The sequence below is a fragment of the Esox lucius genome, chromosome 3 (genome assembly GCF_011004845.1).
Source record: "Esox lucius isolate fEsoLuc1 chromosome 3, fEsoLuc1.pri, whole genome shotgun sequence".
Lineage (NCBI taxonomy): Eukaryota > Metazoa > Chordata > Actinopteri > Esociformes > Esocidae > Esox > Esox lucius.
In genome coordinates, this window is record NC_047571.1 from 5,963,042 (window position 1) to 5,981,897 (window position 18,856).

General features: G+C 48.0%; 11 non-coding genes across 11 annotated transcripts; all 11 read left to right on the plus strand.

Moving 5' to 3' along the window:
* The first annotated feature begins 740 nt into the window (after window positions 1-740).
* Window positions 741-813, plus strand: trnav-uac. Its single transcript has one exon. It is a non-coding gene; the product is annotated as a tRNA-Val (tRNA).
* Window positions 814-2,142: 1,329 nt separating this feature from the next.
* trnav-uac lies at window positions 2,143-2,215 on the plus strand. Its single transcript has one exon. It is a non-coding gene; the product is annotated as a tRNA-Val (tRNA).
* Window positions 2,216-3,545: 1,330 nt separating this feature from the next.
* Window positions 3,546-3,618, plus strand: trnav-uac. Its single transcript has one exon. It is a non-coding gene; the product is annotated as a tRNA-Val (tRNA).
* Window positions 3,619-4,947: 1,329 nt separating this feature from the next.
* trnav-uac lies at window positions 4,948-5,020 on the plus strand. Its single transcript has one exon. It is a non-coding gene; the product is annotated as a tRNA-Val (tRNA).
* A 1,329-nt stretch (window positions 5,021-6,349) lies between these two features.
* trnav-uac lies at window positions 6,350-6,422 on the plus strand. Its single transcript has one exon. It is a non-coding gene; the product is annotated as a tRNA-Val (tRNA).
* Window positions 6,423-9,491: 3,069 nt separating this feature from the next.
* On the plus strand, window positions 9,492-9,564 carry trnav-uac. Its single transcript has one exon. It is a non-coding gene; the product is annotated as a tRNA-Val (tRNA).
* Window positions 9,565-12,054: 2,490 nt separating this feature from the next.
* trnav-uac lies at window positions 12,055-12,127 on the plus strand. Its single transcript has one exon. It is a non-coding gene; the product is annotated as a tRNA-Val (tRNA).
* A 1,329-nt stretch (window positions 12,128-13,456) lies between these two features.
* On the plus strand, window positions 13,457-13,529 carry trnav-uac. Its single transcript has one exon. It is a non-coding gene; the product is annotated as a tRNA-Val (tRNA).
* A 1,329-nt stretch (window positions 13,530-14,858) lies between these two features.
* On the plus strand, window positions 14,859-14,931 carry trnav-uac. Its single transcript has one exon. It is a non-coding gene; the product is annotated as a tRNA-Val (tRNA).
* A 1,329-nt stretch (window positions 14,932-16,260) lies between these two features.
* On the plus strand, window positions 16,261-16,333 carry trnav-uac. The gene has a single exon. It is a non-coding gene; the product is annotated as a tRNA-Val (tRNA).
* A 1,330-nt stretch (window positions 16,334-17,663) lies between these two features.
* trnav-uac lies at window positions 17,664-17,736 on the plus strand. Its single transcript has one exon. It is a non-coding gene; the product is annotated as a tRNA-Val (tRNA).
* Window positions 17,737-18,856: the final 1,120 nt, after the last annotated feature.

The following is an 18,856-nucleotide window of genomic DNA, read 5'->3' on the forward strand; positions in this document are numbered from 1 at the left end:
CTGGTCCTGATGGCTACGCATCGTGTTAAGCCTTGTACAAACCGCTTCAAATGCGGTGCCCCCTGTGAGATTTGAACTCACCACCTACAGACTATGAGATTGCACTAAGGAGGAATCTTCTGGGGCAAGGCAAATGGGTGACAGAGGCAAAAGCAGAGTTACATTAGACATGTATTCTAAAAGGCGCCCTGAAGGTCTGGTCAAATGGGTAAGGACTCTGTTCATCTAGCTACTAGAGAAAATTGTTGGCACCTTTGGGCATGTCAGTACAGAGAGGAGCTTTCAGCGGCAATGGACGCATACGTATACTGTATTTTCCCTTATTTGGAGTCTGAGAGGGCGTGGAAATGACCATTGAAGGCATCCGCCATAGTAATTGAATAGAGGGGCTTTCAACGCCGACTTCTTTCTTGGTGAACTGGTTGGACTTGACTCAATAACAACAATGTGTTTGGTGCGTTGACTGACATTTTTAGTGAATGAGCAGATAGCTTTAAGAGAGACGAGAGTGGCTGCAGGGCTTTAACTAAAAAGAGCTGCTAATGCAACGCGTTGATCGGAAAATTGCCCAAGAGACAATTGATAAGAATGTGCCAGTGCGTGTGTGGGGGCGAGGGTTCTTCCCTGGGTGTTCCCTTCCTGACACAGGTCACAAATAGAACATTCTGAGTTTGATTGCATTCCCACCAAGTTGACCGGATCGGCAGGAAGGATCCTCTTCTTTCCACGGCTGCCTTTAAGTTTCCGTAGTGTAGTGGTTATCACGTTCGCCTTACACGCGAAAAGTCCCCGGTTCGAAACCGGGTGGAAACACAGCCTTTTAACCAATGAATAAGTGATGTGGCCCATGTGCTTGGCGTTGCCTTAGCTACTCAAAAAGTCTTCCGTTAGTGACCCAAAAGTTGTTCCATTGAAAACTGCTAGGCCACGCCCACGGACGCTAGTTTCTGCTCGCAAGGAGCTTGGATCTGCAACATCTCCTGGAGAACTCCTTGTTTGCGAAAAGAGAGCCCCATTCAGTCCATGTTGTGGGTTCACAGCAACATCTCCGAATGCGAATGCCACACCTGGAATCAACTCCAGTCCTGTTATTGGCTTAATTGATGAAGAAATAATGAAGGAACAAGTCACACCTGTCCATGAAACAGCTTTGCAATCAACTGTCCAATGACTTTTGGTCCCTTGAAAAAGAGGGTGCTACAGAGATTTAGTCACGACGGACCTTTGAGCAGGTTCATGGATGGATAACAGTCTTTACTTTTGAAACACAGTTTAATTTCCAGCGCTCCCTCTGTACAAACGCCCCACGCCGCTTCTCTTTCGGAGAGTCCCAGGCGCCACCAAGCACGCTGCCGAGTTAAGTATATCATCGAGCCGGTCAAGGCTCAGATGGAACGGGAGGCTGGTCCTGATGGCTACGCATCGTGTTAAGCCTTGTACAAACCGCTTCAAATGCGGTGCCCCCTGTGAGATTTGAACTCACCACCTACAGACTATGAGACTGCACTAAGGAGGAATCTTCTGGGGCAAGGCAAATGGGTGACAGAGGTAAAAGCAGAGTTACATTAGACATGTATTCTAAAAGGCGCCCTGAAGGTCTGGTCAAATGGGTAAGGACTCTGTTCATCTAGCTACTAGAGAAAATTGTTGGCACCTTTGGGCATGTCAGTACAGAGAGGAGCTTTCAGCGGCAATGGACGCATACGTATACTGTATTTTCCCTTATTTGGAGTCTGAGAGGGCGCGGAAATGACCATTGAAGGCATCCGCCATAGTAATTGAATAGAGGGGCTTTCAACGCCGACTTCTTTCTTGGTGAACTGGTTGGACTTGACTCAATAACAACAATGTGTTTGGTGCGTTGACTGACATTTTTAGTGAATGAGCAGATAGCTTTAAGAGAGACGAGAGTGGCTGCAGGGCTTTAACTAAAAAGAGCTGCTAATGCAACGCGTTGATCGGAAAATTGCCCAAGAGACAATTGATAAGAATGTGCCAGTGCGTGTGTGGGGGCGAGGGTTCTTCCCTGGGTGTTCCCTTCCTGACACAGGTCACAAATAGAACATTCTGAGTTTGATTGCATTCCCACCAAGTTGACCGGATCGGCAGGAAGGATCCTCTTCTTTCCACGGCTGCCTTTAAGTTTCCGTAGTGTAGTGGTTATCACGTTCGCCTTACACGCGAAAAGTCCCCGGTTCGAAACCGGGCGGAAACACAGCCTTTTAACCAATGAATAAGTGATGTGGCCCATGTGCTTGGCGTTGCCTTAGCTACTCAAAAAGTCTTCCGTTAGTGACCCAAAAGTTGTTCCATTGAAAACTGCTAGGCCACGCCCACGGACGCTAGTTTCTGCTCGCAAGGAGCTTGGATCTGCAACATCTCCTGGAGAACTCCTTGTTTGCGAAAAGAGAGCCCCATTCAGTCCATGTTGTGGGTTCACAGCAACATCTCCGAATGCGAATGCCACACCTGGAATCAACTCCAGTCCTGTTATTGGCTTAATTGATGAAGAAATAATGAAGGAACAAGTCACACCTGTCCATGAAACAGCTTTGCAATCAACTGTCCAATGACTTTTGGTCCCTTGAAAAAGAGGGTGCTACAGAGATTTAGTCACGACGGACCTTTGAGCAGGTTCATGGATGGATAACAGTCTTTACTTTTGAAACACAGTTTAATTTCCAGCGCTCCCTCTGTACAAACGCCCCACGCCGCTTCTCTTTCGGAGAGTCCCAGGCGCCACCAAGCACGCTGCCGAGTTAAGTATATCATCGAGCCGGTCAAGGCTCAGATGGAACGGGAGGCTGGTCCTGATGGCTACGCATCGTGTTAAGCCTTGTACAAACCGCTTCAAATGCGGTGCCCCCTGTGAGATTTGAACTCACCACCTACAGACTATGAGACTTGCACTAAGGAGGAATCTTCTGGGGCAAGGCAAATGGGTGACAGAGGCAAAAGCAGAGTTACATTAGACATGTATTCTAAAAGGCGCCCTGAAGGTCTGGTCAAATGGGTAAGGACTCTGTTCATCTAGCTACCAGAGAAAATTGCTGGCACCTTTGGGCATGTCAGTACAGAGAGGAGCTTTCAGCGGCAATGGACGCATACGTATACTGTATTTTCCCTTATTTGGAGTCTGAGAGGGCGTGGAAATGACCATTGAAGGCATCCGCCATAGTAATTGAATAGAGGGGCTTTCAACGCCGACTTCTTTCTTGGTGAACTGGTTGGACTTGACTCAATAACAACAATGTGTTTGGTGCGTTGACTGACATTTTTAGTGAATGAGCAGATAGCTTTAAGAGAGACGAGAGTGGCTGCAGGGCTTTAACTAAAAAGAGCTGCTAATGCAACGCGTTGATCGGAAAATTGCCCAAGAGACAATTGATAAGAATGTGCCAGTGCGTGTGTGGGGGCGAGGGTTCTTCCCTGGGTGTTCCCTTCCTGACACAGGTCACAAATAGAACATTCTGAGTTTGATTGCATTCCCACCAAGTTGACCGGATCGGCAGGAAGGATCCTCTTCTTTCCACGGCTGCCTTTAAGTTTCCGTAGTGTAGTGGTTATCACGTTCGCCTTACACGCGAAAAGTCCCCGGTTCGAAACCGGGCGGAAACACAGCCTTTTAACCAATGAATAAGTGATGTGGCCCATGTGCTTGGCGTTGCCTTAGCTACTCAAAAAGTCTTCCGTTAGTGACCCAAAAGTTGTTCCATTGAAAACTGCTAGGCCACGCCCACGGACGCTAGTTTCTGCTCGCAAGGAGCTTGGATCTGCAACATCTCCTGGAGAACTCCTTGTTTGCGAAAAGAGAGCCCCATTCAGTCCATGTTGTGGGTTCACAGCAACATCTCCGAATGCGAATGCCACACCTGGAATAAACTCCAGTCCTGTTATTGGCTTAATTGATTAAGAAATAATGAAGGAACAAGTCACACCTGTCCATGAAACAGCTTTGCAATCAACTGTCCAATGACTTTTGGTCCCTTGAAAAAGAGGGTGCTACAGAGATTTAGTCACGACGGACCTTTGAGCAGGTTCATGGATGGATAACAGTCTTTACTTTTGAAACACAGTTTAATTTCCAGCGCTCCCTCTGTACAAACGCCCCACGCCGCTTCTCTTTCGGAGAGTCCCAGGCGCCACCAAGCACGCTGCCGAGTTAAGTATATCATCGAGCCGGTCAAGGCTCAGATGGAACGGGAGGCTGGTCCTGATGGCTACGCATCGTGTTAAGCCTTGTACAAACCGCTTCAAATGCGGTGCCCCCTGTGAGATTTGAACTCACCACCTACAGACTATGAGACTGCACTAAGGAGGAATCTTCTGGGGCAAGGCAAATGGGTGACAGAGGCAAAAGCAGAGTTACATTAGACATGTATTCTAAAAGGCGCCCTGAAGGTCTGGTCAAATGGGTAAGGACTCTGTTCATCTAGCTACCAGAGAAAATTGCTGGCACCTTTGGGCATGTCAGTACAGAGAGGAGCTTTCAGCGGCAATGGACGCATACGTATACTGTATTTTCCCTTATTTGGAGTCTGAGAGGGCGTGGAAATGACCATTGAAGGCATCCGCCATAGTAATTGAATAGAGGGGCTTTCAACGCCGACTTCTTTCTTGGTGAACTGGTTGGACTTGACTCAATAACAACAATGTGTTTGGTGCGTTGACTGACATTTTTAGTGAATGAGCAGATAGCTTTAAGAGAGACGAGAGTGGCTGCAGGGCTTTAACTAAAAAGAGCTGCTAATGCAACGCGTTGATCGGAAAATTGCCCAAGAGACAATTGATAAGAATGTGCCAGTGCGTGTGTGGGGGCGAGGGTTCTTCCCTGGGTGTTCCCTTCCTGACACAGGTCACAAATAGAACATTCTGAGTTTGATTGCATTCCCACCAAGTTGACCGGATCGGCAGGAAGGATCCTCTTCTTTCCACGGCTGCCTTTAAGTTTCCGTAGTGTAGTGGTTATCACGTTCGCCTTACACGCGAAAAGTCCCCGGTTCGAAACCGGGCGGAAACGCAGCCTTTTAACCAATGAATAAGTGATGTGGCCCATGTACTTGGCGTTGCCTTAGCTACTCAAAAAGTCTTCCGTTAGTGACCCAAAAGTTGTTCCATTAAAAACTGCTAGGCCACGCCCACGGACGCTAGTTTCTGCTCGCAAGGAGCTTGGATCTGCAACATCTCCTGGAGAACTCCTTGTTTGCGAAAAGAGAGCCCCATTCAGTCCATGTTGTGGGTTCACAGCAACATCTCCGAATGCGAATGCCACACCTGGAATCAACTCCAGTCCTGTTATTGGCTTAATTGATGAAGAAATAATGAAGGAACAAGTCACACCTGTCCATGAAACAGCTTTGCAATCAACTGTCCAATGACTTTTGGTCCCTTGAAAAAGAGGGTGCTACAGAGATTTAGTCACGACGGACCTTTGAGCAGGTTCATGGATGGATAACAGTCTTTACTTTTGAAACACAGTTTAATTTCCAGCGCTCCCTCTGTACAAACGCCCCACGCCGCTTCTCTTTCGGAGAGTCCCAGGCGCCACCAAGCACGCTGCCGAGTTAAGTATATCATCGAGCCGGTCAAGGCTCAGATGGAACGGGAGGCTGGTCCTGATGGCTACGCATCGTGTTAAGCCTTGTACAAACCGCTTCAAATGCGGTGCCCCCTGTGAGATTTGAACTCACCACCTACAGACTATGAGACTGCACTAAGGAGGAATCTTCTGGGGCAAGGCAAATGGGTGACAGAGGTAAAAGCAGAGTTACATTAGACATGTATTCTAAAAGGCGCCCTGAAGGTCTGGTCAAATGGGTAAGGACTCTGTTCATCTAGCTACTAGAGAAAATTGTTGGCACCTTTGGGCATGTCAGTACAGAGAGGAGCTTTCAGCGGCAATGGACGCATACGTATACTGTATTTTCCCTTATTTGGAGTCTGAGAGGGCGTGGAAATGACCATTGAAGGCATCCGCCATAGTAATTGAATAGAGGGGCTTTCAACGCCGACTTCTTTCTTGGTGAACTGGTTGGACTTGACTCAATAACAACAATGTGTTTGGTGCGTTGACTGACATTTTTAGTGAATGAGCAGATAGCTTTAAGAGAGACGAGAGTGGCTGCAGGGCTTTAACTAAAAAGAGCTGCTAATGCAACGCGTTGATCGGAAAATTGCCCAAGAGACAATTGATAAGAATGTGCCAGTGCGTGTGTGGGGGCGAGGGTTCTTCCCTGGGTGTTCCCTTCCTGACACAGGTCACAAATAGAACATTCTGAGTTTGATTGCATTCCCACCAAGTTGACCGGATCGGCAGGAAGGATCCTCTTCTTTCCACGGCTGCCTTTAAGTTTCCGTAGTGTAGTGGTTATCACGTTCGCCTTACACGCGAAAAGTCCCCGGTTCGAAACCGGGCGGAAACACAGCCTTTTAACCAATGAATAAGTGATGTGGCCCATGTGCTTGGCGTTGCCTTAGCTACTCAAAAAGTCTTCCGTTAGTGACCCAAAAGTTGTTCCATTGAAAACTGCTAGGCCACGCCCACGGACGCTAGTTTCTGCTCGCAAGGAGCTTGGATCTGCAACATCTCCTGGAGAACTCCTTGTTTGCGAAAAGAGAGCCCCATTCAGTCCATGTTGTGGGTTCACAGCAACATCTCCGAATGCGAATGCCACACCTGGAATCAACTCCAGTCCTGTTATTGGCTTAATTGATGAAGAAATAATGAAGGAACAAGTCACACCTGTCCATGAAACAGCTTTGCAATCAACTGTCCAATGACTTTTGGTCCCTTGAAAAAGAGGGTGCTACAGAGATTTAGTCACGACGGACCTTTGAGCAGGTTCATGGATGGATAACAGTCTTTACTTTTGAAACACAGTTTAATTTCCAGCGCTCCCTCTGTACAAACGCCCCACGCCGCTTCTCTTTCGGAGAGTCCCAGGCGCCACCAAGCACGCTGCCGAGTTAAGTTTCCGCCCGGTTCGAAACCGGGCGGAAACACAGCCTTTTAACCAATGAATAAGTGATGTGGCCCATGTGCTTGGCGTTGCCTTAGCTACTCAAAAAGTCTTCCGTTAGTGACCCAAAAGTTGTTCCATTGAAAACTGCTAGGCCACGCCCACGGACGCTAGTTTCTGCTCGCAAGGAGCTTGGATCTGCAACATCTCCTGGAGAACTCCTTGTTTGCGAAAAGAGAGCCCCATTCAGTCCATGTTGTGGGTTCACAGCAACATCTCCGAATGCGAATGCCACACCTGGAATCAACTCCAGTCCTGTTATTGGCTTAATTGATGAAGAAATAATGAAGGAACAAGTCACACCTGTCCATGAAACAGCTTTGCAATCAACTGTCCAATGACTTTTGGTCCCTTGAAAAAGAGGGTGCTACAGAGATTTAGTCACGACGGACCTTTGAGCAGGTTCATGGATGGATAACAGTCTTTACTTTTGAAACACAGTTTAATTTCCAGCGCTCCCTCTGTACAAACGCCCCACGCCGCTTCTCTTTCGGAGAGTCCCAGGCGCCACCAAGCACGCTGCCGAGTTAAGTTTCCGCCCGGTTCGAAACCGGGCGGAAACACAGCCTTTTAACCAATGAATAAGTGATGTGGCCCATGTGCTTGGCGTTGCCTTAGCTACTCAAAAAGTCTTCCGTTAGTGACCCAAAAGTTGTTCCATTGAAAACTGCTAGGCCACGCCCACGGACGCTAGTTTCTGCTCGCAAGGAGCTTGGATCTGCAACATCTCCTGGAGAACTCCTTGTTTGCGAAAAGAGAGCCCCATTCAGTCCATGTTGTGGGTTCACAGCAACATCTCCGAATGCGAATGCCACACCTGGAATCAACTCCAGTCCTGTTATTGGCTTAATTGATGAAGAAATAATGAAGGAACAAGTCACACCTGTCCATGAAACAGCTTTGCAATCAACTGTCCAATGACTTTTGGTCCCTTGAAAAAGAGGGTGCTACAGAGATTTAGTCACGACGGACCTTTGAGCAGGTTCATGGATGGATAACAGTCTTTACTTTTGAAACACAGTTTAATTTCCAGCGCTCCCTCTGTACAAACGCCCCACGCCGCTTCTCTTTCGGAGAGTCCCAGGCGCCACCAAGCACGCTGCCGAGTTAAGTTTCCGCCCGGTTCGAAACCGGGCGGAAACACAGCCTTTTAACCAATGAATAAGTGATGTGGCCCATGTGCTTGGCGTTGCCTTAGCTACTCAAAAAGTCTTCCGTTAGTGACCCAAAAGTTGTTCCATTGAAAACTGCTAGGCCACGCCCACGGACGCTAGTTTCTGCTCGCAAGGAGCTTGGATCTGCAACATCTCCTGGAGAACTCCTTGTTTGCGAAAAGAGAGCCCCATTCAGTCCATGTTGTGGGTTCACAGCAACATCTCCGAATGCGAATGCCACACCTGGAATCAACTCCAGTCCTGTTATTGGCTTAATTGATGAAGAAATAATGAAGGAACAAGTCACACCTGTCCATGAAACAGCTTTGCAATCAACTGTCCAATGACTTTTGGTCCCTTGAAAAAGAGGGTGCTACAGAGATTTAGTCACGACGGACCTTTGAGCAGGTTCATGGATGGATAACAGTCTTTACTTTTGAAACACAGTTTAATTTCCAGCGCTCCCTCTGTACAAACGCCCCACGCCGCTTCTCTTTCGGAGAGTCCCAGGCGCCACCAAGCACGCTGCCGAGTTAAGTATATCATCGAGCCGGTCAAGGCTCAGATGGAACGGGAGGCTGGTCCTGATGGCTACGCATCGTGTTAAGCCTTGTACAAACCGCTTCAAATGCGGTGCCCCCTGTGAGATTTGAACTCACCACCTACAGACTATGAGACTGCACTAAGGAGGAATCTTCTGGGGCAAGGCAAATGGGTGACAGAGGCAAAAGCAGAGTTACATTAGACATGTATTCTAAAAGGCGCCCTGAAGGTCTGGTCAAATGGGTAAGGACTCTGTTCATCTAGCTACTAGAGAAAATTGTTGGCACCTTTGGGCATGTCAGTACAGAGAGGAGCTTTCAGCGGCAATGGACGCATACGTATACTGTATTTTCCCTTATTTGGAGTCTGAGAGGGCGTGGAAATGACCATTGAAGGCATCCGCCATAGTAATTGAATAGAGGGGCTTTCAACGCCGACTTCTTTCTTGGTGAACTGGTTGGACTTGACTCAATAACAACAATGTGTTTGGTGCGTTGACTGACATTTTTAGTGAATGAGCAGATAGCTTTAAGAGAGACGAGAGTGGCTGCAGGGCTTTAACTAAAAAGAGCTGCTAATGCAACGCGTTGATCGGAAAATTGCCCAAGAGACAATTGATAAGAATGTGCCAGTGCGTGTGTGGGGGCGAGGGTTCTTCCCTGGGTGTTCCCTTCCTGACACAGGTCACAAATAGAACATTCTGAGTTTGATTGCATTCCCACCAAGTTGACCGGATCGGCAGGAAGGATCCTCTTCTTTCCACGGCTGTCTTTAAGTTTCCGTAGTGTAGTGGTTATCACGTTCGCCTTACACGCGAAAAGTCCCCGGTTCGAAACCGGGCGGAAACACAGCCTTTTAACCAATGAATAAGTGATGTGGCCCATGTGCTTGGCGTTGCCTTAGCTACTCAAAAAGTCTTCCGTTAGTGACCCAAAAGTTGTTCCATTAAAAACTGCTAGGCCACGCCCACGGACGCTAGTTTCTGCTCGCAAGGAGCTTGGATCTGCAACATCTCCTGGAGAACTCCTTGTTTGCGAAAAGAGAGCCCCATTCAGTCCATGTTGTGGGTTCACAGCAACATCTCCGAATGCGAATGCCACACCTGGAATCAACTCCAGTCCTGTTATTGGCTTAATTGATGAAGAAATAATGAAGGAACAAGTCACACCTGTCCATGAAACAGCTTTGCAATCAACTGTCCAATGACTTTTGGTCCCTTGAAAAAGAGGGTGCTACAGAGATTTAGTCACGACGGACCTTTGAGCAGGTTCATGGATGGATAACAGTCTTTACTTTTGAAACACAGTTTAATTTCCAGCGCTCCCTCTGTACAAACGCCCCACGCCGCTTCTCTTTCGGAGAGTCCCAGGCGCCACCAAGCACGCTGCCGAGTTAAGTTTCCGCCCGGTTTCGAACCGGGCGGAAACACAGCCTTTTAACCAATGAATAAGTGATGTGGCCCATGTGCTTGGCGTTGCCTTAGCTACTCAAAAAGTCTTCCGTTAGTGACCCAAAAGTTGTTCCATTGAAAACTGCTAGGCCACGCCCACGGACGCTAGTTTCTGCTCGCAAGGAGCTTGGATCTGCAACATCTCCTGGAGAACTCCTTGTTTGCGAAAAGAGAGCCCCATTCAGTCCATGTTGTGGGTTCACAGCAACATCTCCGAATGCGAATGCCACACCTGGAATCAACTCCAGTCCTGTTATTGGCTTAATTGATGAAGAAATAATGAAGGAACAAGTCACACCTGTCCATGAAACAGCTTTGCAATCAACTGTCCAATGACTTTTGGTCCCTTGAAAAAGAGGGTGCTACAGAGATTTAGTCACGACGGACCTTTGAGCAGGTTCATGGATGGATAACAGTCTTTACTTTTGAAACACAGTTTAATTTCCAGCGCTCCCTCTGTACAAACGCCCCACGCCGCTTCTCTTTCGGAGAGTCCCAGGCGCCACCAAGCACGCTGCCGAGTTAAGTTTCCGCCCGGTTCGAAACCGGGCGGAAACACAGCCTTTTAACCAATGAATAAGTGATGTGGCCCATGTGCTTGGCGTTGCCTTAGCTACTCAAAAAGTCTTCCGTTAGTGACCCAAAAGTTGTTCCATTGAAAACTGCTAGGCCACGCCCACGGACGCTAGTTTCTGCTCGCAAGGAGCTTGGATCTGCAACATCTCCTGGAGAACTCCTTGTTTGCGAAAAGAGAGCCCCATTCAGTCCATGTTGTGGGTTCACAGCAACATCTCCGAATGCGAATGCCACACCTGGAATCAACTCCAGTCCTGTTATTGGCTTAATTGATGAAGAAATAATGAAGGAACAAGTCACACCTGTCCATGAAACAGCTTTGCAATCAACTGTCCAATGACTTTTGGTCCCTTGAAAAAGAGGGTGCTACAGAGATTTAGTCACGACGGACCTTTGAGCAGGTTCATGGATGGATAACAGTCTTTACTTTTGAAACACAGTTTAATTTCCAGCGCTCCCTCTGTACAAACGCCCCACGCCGCTTCTCTTTCGGAGAGTCCCAGGCGCCACCAAGCACGCTGCCGAGTTAAGTATATCATCGAGCCGGTCAAGGCTCAGATGGAACGGGAGGCTGGTCCTGATGGCTACGCATCGTGTTAAGCCTTGTACAAACCGCTTCAAATGCGGTGCCCCCTGTGAGATTTGAACTCACCACCTACAGACTATGAGACTTGCACTAAGGAGGAATCTTCTGGGGCAAGGCAAATGGGTGACAGAGGTAAAAGCAGAGTTACATTAGACATGTATTCTAAAAGGCGCCCTGAAGGTCTGGTCAAATGGGTAAGGACTCTGTTCATCTAGCTACTAGAGAAAATTGTTGGCACCTTTGGGCATGTCAGTACAGAGAGGAGCTTTCAGCGGCAATGGACGCATACGTATACTGTATTTTCCCTTATTTGGAGTCTGAGAGGGCGCGGAAATGACCATTGAAGGCATCCGCCATAGTAATTGAATAGAGGGGCTTTCAACGCCGACTTCTTTCTTGGTGAACTGGTTGGACTTGACTCAATAACAACAATGTGTTTGGTGCGTTGACTGACATTTTTAGTGAATGAGCAGATAGCTTTAAGAGAGACGAGAGTGGCTGCAGGGCTTTAACTAAAAAGAGCTGCTAATGCAACGCGTTGATCGGAAAATTGCCCAAGAGACAATTGATAAGAATGTGCCAGTGCGTGTGTGGGGGCGAGGGTTCTTCCCTGGGTGTTCCCTTCCTGACACAGGTCACAAATAGAACATTCTGAGTTTGATTGCATTCCCACCAAGTTGACCGGATCGGCAGGAAGGATCCTCTTCTTTCCACGGCTGCCTTTAAGTTTCCGTAGTGTAGTGGTTATCACGTTCGCCTTACACGCGAAAAGTCCCCGGTTCGAAACCGGGCGGAAACACAGCCTTTTAACCAATGAATAAGTGATGTGGCCCATGTACTTGGCGTTGCCTTAGCTACTCAAAAAGTCTTCCGTTAGTGACCCAAAAGTTGTTCCATTGAAAACTGCTAGGCCACGCCCACGGACGCTAGTTTCTGCTCGCAAGGAGCTTGGATCTGCAACATCTCCTGGAGAACTCCTTGTTTGCGAAAAGAGAGCCCCATTCAGTCCATGTTGTGGGTTCACAGCAACATCTCCGAATGCGAATGCCACACCTGGAATCAACTCCAGTCCTGTTATTGGCTTAATTGATGAAGAAATAATGAAGGAACAAGTCACACCTGTCCATGAAACAGCTTTGCAATCAACTGTCCAATGACTTTTGGTCCCTTGAAAAAGAGGGTGCTACAGAGATTTAGTCACGACGGACCTTTGAGCAGGTTCATGGATGGATAACAGTCTTTACTTTTGAAACACAGTTTAATTTCCAGCGCTCCCTCTGTACAAACGCCCCACGCCGCTTCTCTTTCGGAGAGTCCCAGGCGCCACCAAGCACGCTGCCGAGTTAAGTATATCATCGAGCCGGTCAAGGCTCAGATGGAACGGGAGGCTGGTCCTGATGGCTACGCATCGTGTTAAGCCTTGTACAAACCGCTTCAAATGCGGTGCCCCCTGTGAGATTTGAACTCACCACCTACAGACTATGAGATTGCACTAAGGAGGAATCTTCTGGGGCAAGGCAAATGGGTGACAGAGGCAAAAGCAGAGTTACATTAGACATGTATTCTAAAAGGCGCCCTGAAGGTCTGGTCAAATGGGTAAGGACTCTGTTCATCTAGCTACCAGAGAAAATTGCTGGCACCTTTGGGCATGTCAGTACAGAGAGGAGCTTTCAGCGGCAATGGACGCATACGTATACTGTATTTTCCCTTATTTGGAGTCTGAGAGGGCGTGGAAATGACCATTGAAGGCATCCGCCATAGTAATTGAATAGAGGGGCTTTCAACGCCGACTTCTTTCTTGGTGAACTGGTTGGACTTGACTCAATAACAACAATGTGTTTGGTGCGTTGACTGACATTTTTAGTGAATGAGCAGATAGCTTTAAGAGAGACGAGAGTGGCTGCAGGGCTTTAACTAAAAAGAGCTGCTAATGCAACGCGTTGATCGGAAAATTGCCCAAGAGACAATTGATAAGAATGTGCCAGTGCGTGTGTGGGGGCGAGGGTTCTTCCCTGGGTGTTCCCTTCCTGACACAGGTCACAAATAGAACATTCTGAGTTTGATTGCATTCCCACCAAGTTGACCGGATCGGCAGGAAGGATCCTCTTCTTTCCACGGCTGTCTTTAAGTTTCCGTAGTGTAGTGGTTATCACGTTCGCCTTACACGCGCAAAGTCCCCGGTTCGAAACCGGGCGGAAACGCAGCCTTTTAACCAATGAATAAGTGATGTGGCCCATGTACTTGGCGTTGCCTTAGCTACTCAAAAAGTCTTCCGTTAGTGACCCAAAAGTTGTTCCATTAAAAACTGCTAGGCCACGCCCACGGACGCTAGTTTCTGCTCGCAAGGAGCTTGGATCTGCAACATCTCCTGGAGAACTCCTTGTTTGCGAAAAGAGAGCCCCATTCAGTCCATGTTGTGGGTTCACAGCAACATCTCCGAATGCGAATGCCCCACCTGGAATCAACTCCAGTCCTGTTATTGGCTTAATTGATGAAGAAATAATGAAGGAACAAGTCACACCTGTCCATGAAACAGCTTTGCAATCAACTGTCCAATGACTTTTGGTCCCTTGAAAAAGAGGGTGCTACAGAGATTTAGTCACGACGGACCTTTGAGCAGGTTCATGGATGGATAACAGTCTTTACTTTTGAAACACAGTTTAATTTCCAGCGCTCCCTCTGTACAAACGCCCCACGCCGCTTCTTTTTCGGAGAGTCCCAGGCGCCACCAAGCACGCTGCCGAGTTAAGTATATCATCAAGCCGGTCAAGGCTCAGATGGAACGGGAGGCTGGTCCTGATGGCTACGCATCGTGTTAAGCCTTGTACAAACCGCTTCAAATGCGGTGCCCCCTGTGAGATTTGAACTCACCACCTACAGACTATGAGACTGCACTAAGGAGGAATCTTCTGGGGCAAGGCAAATGGGTGACAGAGGCAAAAGCAGAGTTACATTAGACATGTATTCTAAAAGGCGCCCTGAAGGTCTGGTCAAATGGGTAAGGACTCTGTTCATCTAGCTACTAGAGAAAATTGTTGGCACCTTTGGGCATGTCAGTACAGAGAGGAGCTTTCAGCGGCAATGGACGCATACGTATACTGTATTTTCCCTTATTTGGAGTCTGAGAGGGCGCGGAAATGACCATTGAAGGCATCCGCCATAGTAATTGAATAGAGGGGCTTTCAACGCCGACTTCTTTCTTGGTGAACTGGTTGGACTTGACTCAATAACAACAATGTGTTTGGTGCGTTGACTGACATTTTTAGTGAATGAGCAGATAGCTTTAAGAGAGACGAGAGTGGCTGCAGGGCTTTAACTAAAAAGAGCTGCTAATGCAACGCGTTGATCGGAAAATTGCCCAAGAGACAATTGATAAGAATGTGCCAGTGCGTGTGTGGGGGCGAGGGTTCTTCCCTGGGTGTTCCCTTCCTGACACAGGTCACAAATAGAACATTCTGAGTTTGATTGCATTCCCACCAAGTTGACCGGATCGGCAGGAAGGATCCTCTTCTTTCCACGGCTGCCTTTAAGTTTCCGTAGTGTAGTGGTTATCACGTTCGCCTTACACGCGAAAAGTCCCCGGTTCGAAACCGGGTGGAAACACAGCCTTTTAACCAATGAATAAGTGATGTGGCCCATGTGCTTGGCGTTGCCTTAGCTACTCAAAAAGTCTTCCGTTAGTGACCCAAAAGTTGTTCCATTGAAAACTGCTAGGCCACGCCCACGGACGCTAGTTTCTGCTCGCAAGGAGCTTGGATCTGCAACATCTCCTGGAGAACTCCTTGTTTGCGAAAAGAGAGCCCCATTCAGTCCATGTTGTGGGTTCACAGCAACATCTCCGAATGCGAATGCCACACCTGGAATCAACTCCAGTCCTGTTATTGGCTTAATTGATGAAGAAATAATGAAGGAACAAGTCACACCTGTCCATGAAACAGCTTTGCAATCAACTGTCCAATGACTTTTGGTCCCTTGAAAAAGAGGGTGCTACAGAGATTTAGTCACGACGGACCTTTGAGCAGGTTCATGGATGGATAACAGTCTTTACTTTTGAAACACAGTTTAATTTCCAGCGCTCCCTCTGTACAAACGCCCCACGCCGCTTCTCTTTCGGAGAGTCCCAGGCGCCACCAAGCACGCTGCCGAGTTAAGTATATCATCGAGCCGGTCAAGGCTCAGATGGAACGGGAGGCTGGTCCTGATGGCTACGCATCGTGTTAAGCCTTGTACAAACCGCTTCAAATGCGGTGCCCCCTGTGAGATTTGAACTCACCACCTACAGACTATGAGACTGCACTAAGGAGGAATCTTCTGGGGCAAGGCAAATGGGTGACAGAGGTAAAAGCAGAGTTACATTAGACATGTATTCTAAAAGGCGCCCTGAAGGTCTGGTCAAATGGGTAAGGACTCTGTTCATCTAGCTACTAGAGAAAATTGTTGGCACCTTTGGGCATGTCAGTACAGAGAGGAGCTTTCAGCGGCAATGGACGCATACGTATACTGTATTTTCCCTTATTTGGAGTCTGAGAGGGCGTGGAAATGACCATTGAAGGCATCCGCCATAGTAATTGAATAGAGGGGCTTTCAACGCCGACTTCTTTCTTGGTGAACTGGTTGGACTTGACTCAATAACAACAATGTGTTTGGTGCGTTGACTGACATTTTTAGTGAATGAGCAGATAGCTTTAAGAGAGACGAGAGTGGCTGCAGGGCTTTAACTAAAAAGAGCTGCTAATGCAACGCGTTGATCGGAAAATTGCCCAAGAGACAATTGATAAGAATGTGCCAGTGCGTGTGTGGGGGCGAGGGTTCTTCCCTGGGTGTTCCCTTCCTGACACAGGTCACAAATAGAACATTCTGAGTTTGATTGCATTCCCACCAAGTTGACCGGATCGGCAGGAAGGATCCTCTTCTTTCCACGGCTGCCTTTAAGTTTCCGTTGTGTAGTGGTTATCACGTTCGCCTTACACGCGAAAAGTCCCCGGTTCGAAACCGGGCGGAAACACAGCCTTTTAACCAATGAATAAGTGATGTGGCCCATGTACTTGGCGTTGCCTTAGCTACTCAAAAAGTCTTCCGTTAGTGACCCAAAAGTTGTTCCATTAAAAACTGCTAGGCCACGCCCACGGACGCTAGTTTCTGCTCGCAAGGAGCTTGGATCTGCAACATCTCCTGGAGAACTCCTTGTTTGCGAAAAGAGAGCCCCATTCAGTCCATGTTGTGGGTTCACAGCAACATCTCCGAATGCGAATGCCCCACCTGGAATAAACTCCAGTCCTGTTATTGGCTTAATTGATTAAGAAATAATGAAGGAACAAGTCACACCTGTCCATGAAACAGCTTTGCAATCAACTGTCCAATGACTTTTGGTCCCTTGAAAAAGAGGGTGCTACAGAGATTTAGTCACGACGGACCTTTGAGCAGGTTCATGGATGGATAACAGTCTTTACTTTTGAAACACAGTTTAATTTCCAGCGCTCCCTCTGTACAAACGCCCCACGCCGCTTCTTTTTCGGAGAGTCCCAGGCGCCACCAAGCACGCTGCCGAGTTAAGTATATCATCGAGCCGGTCAAGGCTCAGATGGAACGGGAGGCTGGTCCTGATGGCTCCGCATCGTGTTAAGCCTTGTACAAACCGCTTCAAATGCGGTGCCCCCTGTGAGATTTGAACTCACCACCTACAGACTATGAGACTTGCACTAAGGAGGAATCTTCTGGGGCAAGGCAAATGGGTGACAGAGGCAAAAGCAGAGTTACATTAGACATGTATTCTAAAAGGCGCCCTGAAGGTCTGGTCAAATGGGTAAGGACTCTGTTCATCTAGCTACTAGAGAAAATTGTTGGCACCTTTGGGCATGTCAGTACAGAGAGGAGCTTTCAGCGGCAATGGACGCATACGTATACTGTATTTTCCCTTATTTGGAGTCTGAGAGGGCGTGGAAATGACCATTGAAGGCATCCGCCATAGTAATTGAATAGAGGGGCTTTCAACGCCGACTTCTTTCTTGGTGAACTGGTTGGACTTGACTCAATAACAACAATGTGTTTGGTGCGTTGACTGACATTTTTAGTGAATGAGCAGATAGCTTTAAGAGAGACGAGAGTGGCTGCAGGGCTTTAACTAAAAAGAGCTGCTAATGCAACGCGTTGATCGGAAAATTGCCCAAGAGACAATTGATAAGAATGTGCCAGTGCGTGTGTGGGGGCGAGGGTTCTTCCCTGGGTGTTCCCTTCCTGACACAGGTCACAAATAGAACATTCTGAGTTTGATTGCATTCCCACCAAGTTGACCGGATCGGCAGGAAGGATCCTCTTCTTTCCACGGCTGCCTTTAAGTTTCCGTAGTGTAGTGGTTATCACGTTCGCCTTACACGCGAAAAGTCCCCGGTTCGAAACCGGGCGGAAACACAGCCTTTTAACCAATGAATAAGTGATGTGGCCCATGTGCTTGGCGTTGCCTTAGCTACTCAAAAAGTCTTCCGTTAGTGACCCAAAAGTTGTTCCATTGAAAACTGCTAGGCCACGCCCACGGACGCTAGTTTCTGCTCGCAAGGAGCTTGGATCTGCAACATCTCCTGGAGAACTCCTTGTTTGCGAAAAGAGAGCCCCATTCAGTCCATGTTGTGGGTTCACAGCAACATCTCCGAATGCGAATGCCACACCTGGAATCAACTCCAGTCCTGTTATTGGCTTAATTGATGAAGAAATAATGAAGGAACAAGTCACACCTGTCCATGAAACAGCTTTGCAATCAACTGTCCAATGACTTTTGGTCCCTTGAAAAAGAGGGTGCTACAGAGATTTAGTCACGACGGACCTTTGAGCAGGTTCATGGATGGATAACAGTCTTTACTTTTGAAACACAGTTTAATTTCCAGCGCTCCCTCTGTACAAACGCCCCACGCCGCTTCTCTTTCGGAGAGTCCCAGGCGCCACCAAGCACGCTGCCGAGTTAAGTTTCCGCCCGGTTCGAAACCGGGCGGAAACACAGCCTTTTAACCAATGAATAAGTGATGTGGCCCATGTGCTTGGCGTTGCCTTAGCTACTCAAAAAGTCTTCCGTTAGTGACCCAAAAGTTGTTCCATTGAAAACTGCTAGGCCACGCCCACGGGACGCTAGTTTCTGCTCGCAAGGAGCTTGGATCTGCAACATCTCCTGGAGAACTCCTTGTTTGCGAAAAGAGAGCCCCATTCAGTCCATGTTGTGGGTTCACAGCAACATCTCCGAATGCGAATGCCACACCTGGAATCAACTCCAGTCCTGTTATTGGCTTAATTGATGAAGAAATAATGAAGGAACAAGTCACACCTGTCCATGAAACAGCTTTGCAATCAACTGTCCAATGACTTTTGGTCCCTTGAAAAAGAGGGTGCTACAGAGATTTAGTCACGACGGACCTTTGAGCAGGTTCATGATGGATAACAGTCTTTACTTTTGAAACACAGTTTAATTTCCAGCGCTCCCTCTGTACAAACGCCCCACGCCGCTTCTCTTTCGGAGAGTCCCAGGCGCCACCAAGCACGCTGC